General features: G+C 32.9%; 1 pseudogene; it reads right to left on the bottom strand.

Moving 5' to 3' along the window:
* Positions 1-1674: 1674 nt before the first annotated feature.
* Positions 1675-3031, bottom strand: LOC108166969 (gastrula zinc finger protein XlCGF71.1-like; annotated as a pseudogene).
* Between the last annotated feature and the right edge of the window lie 4 nt (positions 3032-3035).

Genomic DNA, 3035 nt, shown 5'->3' with positions numbered 1-3035 from the left:
CTATCAAAGCTACATTTATAAACAATTGTATTTTTTAAGTATGTTTTTAATACGTAGTTCAGCATATTTAAATATGCTTAGTGGCTATAACAATGGAATAGGAATGGAATATTCTGATATCGATGTATGATGAGCATATTACAAAGCACAGAGCCGTTCATTATTTTATTTATTTATTTATAATTTATTATAATAATACATATTTATATAACTATACAAACACAAATAAATAATGATTAATACTGAATAATATATATTGGATACATGTATATATATATGTGTGTGTGTGTATGTATATATGTATATACATACATATATATATATATATGTTTTTTTCAGCCGACGAGTTCTAGCTTCAGAGATTGAGTCCAAAATCCGATGTGAGATTCATCCATGCTGCAGTGAATCCGTCTCTCTTTAAAGATATCTCCCTCTTCTTCCTCACATCGTCTTTATGAAACTTTCAAAACAATAACGGAAGATTTGGGATGTATCTTACTAGTGAAAGAATTACATAATAATAGTCTTTACCACCTGTGTAAACTTTGCTGGTGAATATAATAGCACATAAGTTTTATAATATCTGTTACATTGTTTCATTTCTAATATAGGTTCTTGTGTCAGATAATCTAAGTCAATGTTGGAGAATAATTTATTTTTTTTAGATTTACGGAATCTCAGTTAGCCTTCATAGCGGTGCTGAACCTGTATTACACCAAGCACTGTAGCTAATGTTACCTTGTATCTCGCCAGTGGACATAAGTAATATAATGATAATATACAATAATATGTCCATCTTATGTGTGAAATGTTGTATGTGGAGCCCTCACATCAATAGTCCATCGATCAGAACAACAATATCCCTCAGTGCTGAGGCATCTTCTGCTGTTTTGATTGAGCAAAGTAGGAGGGACTACTGCTCCAAGATGGCCGCTGTATATCCTGTGCCGGAGCAGCCAATGCGGGGTCTACTCTTATATTATGTCTATGACAGCCTTGTGACCAATCAAATGTGAGAATATGGGACCGTACCATTATGTGAAAACATACAGAGGGAAAAAACACAACAGTAAGGTTAGTCCATCCCCTCAYCAATAGACACTGGTGAGGAGCAGTGTGTTACAAAAATCCATGAATATATCCAACACCTGGAATAAAAGCAGCATCTRGCTGAATATTGAATATATATGATGATGTATCATTTATGGGTATGCTTGGTAGATGTGCTTGSAGTGCTTTGTTTTTGTTAAAAATGTAAAAGTTTGAWKAAAATATTGTACAAAAGGAAGGACGTTTGCTTTYTTAACAGAATACATAAWATTAAGGAAGTATAAGGCTTTTCACRTAGGGAGSAAAGAATTAAAAAAATATCATACAAGACGGTCCTATTTRTCCAACTATRTTAATTTAYGGGGCTKCAGATGATCATAAGTAAAGAGACGGCTCTCTGAAAAGGGAAAACMGCCTGAAAGATTCCCTTGAAATATTTGAATATTTARTCATATTCTGAGGAATTTTAAGAGCAAGWGCAAAAGAGAAGTAAAACTAGTTTAAACAGATGTTAGAGAGAAATTATAATTTATAAAGAAAATGGAAGAGACAAGAAGTAGGTACTGGTCGACCTTTTACATGGRTCCCATCCTCTACTAARCTGAAAAAAGAAAAAGACCATCATTAAGGTAAACAAACTTTATTATCCAAGAATTATATAGAAACAGCTTTTTGCTACAAACATTTCAACGTGAAATTTAAGCTACATCAACAAWACGTTTTCTAATATTCTAAATAATAAAAAYCTTCTCAAACAAATACCCACATGAAAAAAGACAAATGGATAAAAAAWTAACTTTTCAGCTTAGAGTAAATTCAACAASAATAAAGGCAATGCAGATGTTTTAACAAAAGAGGGAAACATCTCAGGTTTCATCATAACGTAGAAAAACAGAGCTGCATTGTTCCCATCATAAAATCAACTGTTTTTCCCACCTAAATCAGAAACTCAAGAGAAAATAAACAAAATATATTACATAATTTAAAAAAAAAAAATCTCAACGGGCATTTAATTTGTAACACCAAACATTCATCTTCTAAGCAAAAGTATTTAAGTAGAACAAATAACCCTAAAATAGAAGACAGACAATAAAATCAAACCTTGATAAGTCTAAACCTGAAAGCAATCAAATCCACTGTTCCACTAAGGTGAAAYTAATACAATTAACTTCACTTGGGAAAAAAACATTTTWAAAATGCATGCGTAACTTCTTAAAACACTTCTCATCTCACGTAAGACCCTTTCAAATGGAAAGACAAAAATAACAGGCCAAAGTATTATGGCTATTTGAAATGCTATTTTCTCCAAGCTGCTACATTGTAAGAATGTTATCCAGCCGTAATTACTCTGCTTTCAAACGGCTAGTTTCTGAGAATCATGTCACACTTGTATGGATTTTCATATGAACATTTAACATGCACTGTTGAAGGAAACTTTTTCCATGTTTCACACGAGAAAGGCTTCACACTTGTATGAGCCGTCTTGTGATAATCTAAAGCTGCTTTATTATGGAAAGCTTTTTCGCAAGTACCGCATGAGAAAGGCTTTTCACATGTTATGTTTCCTCATGTGATAAGATAAACCTTTTCTGGTCTTGTAATTCTTTCTACAGGACTTACATGAGTAAGGCTTCTCATCTGTATGAGTCCTCATGTGAACAGTTAACATGTATTTTAGACGGAAACCTTTTCCACAGGTTCCACATAAGAAAGGTTTCACACCTGTATGAACCATCATGTGAGAATCTAAAGATGATTTATATAGGAAACATTTTCCGCAAGTACCACATGAGAAACGCTTTTCATCTGTATGAGTTTTCATGTGAGAAGTTAAATTGCTTTTTGTGTAGAAACTTTTCCCACAGGTCCCACATGAGAAAGGCTTCTCATCTGTATGAGTTTTCATGTGAGAAGTTAAACTGCTATATGTGTAGAAACTTTTCAAACAGGTCCCACATGAGAAAGGCTTCTCATCTCTATGAGTT

This window comes from Poecilia reticulata, linkage group LG2, assembly GCF_000633615.1.
Source record: "Poecilia reticulata strain Guanapo linkage group LG2, Guppy_female_1.0+MT, whole genome shotgun sequence".
Lineage (NCBI taxonomy): Eukaryota > Metazoa > Chordata > Actinopteri > Cyprinodontiformes > Poeciliidae > Poecilia > Poecilia reticulata.
Note: the sequence above shows the minus strand (reverse complement) of the source record. Positions and strands in the feature narration are given on the sequence as shown.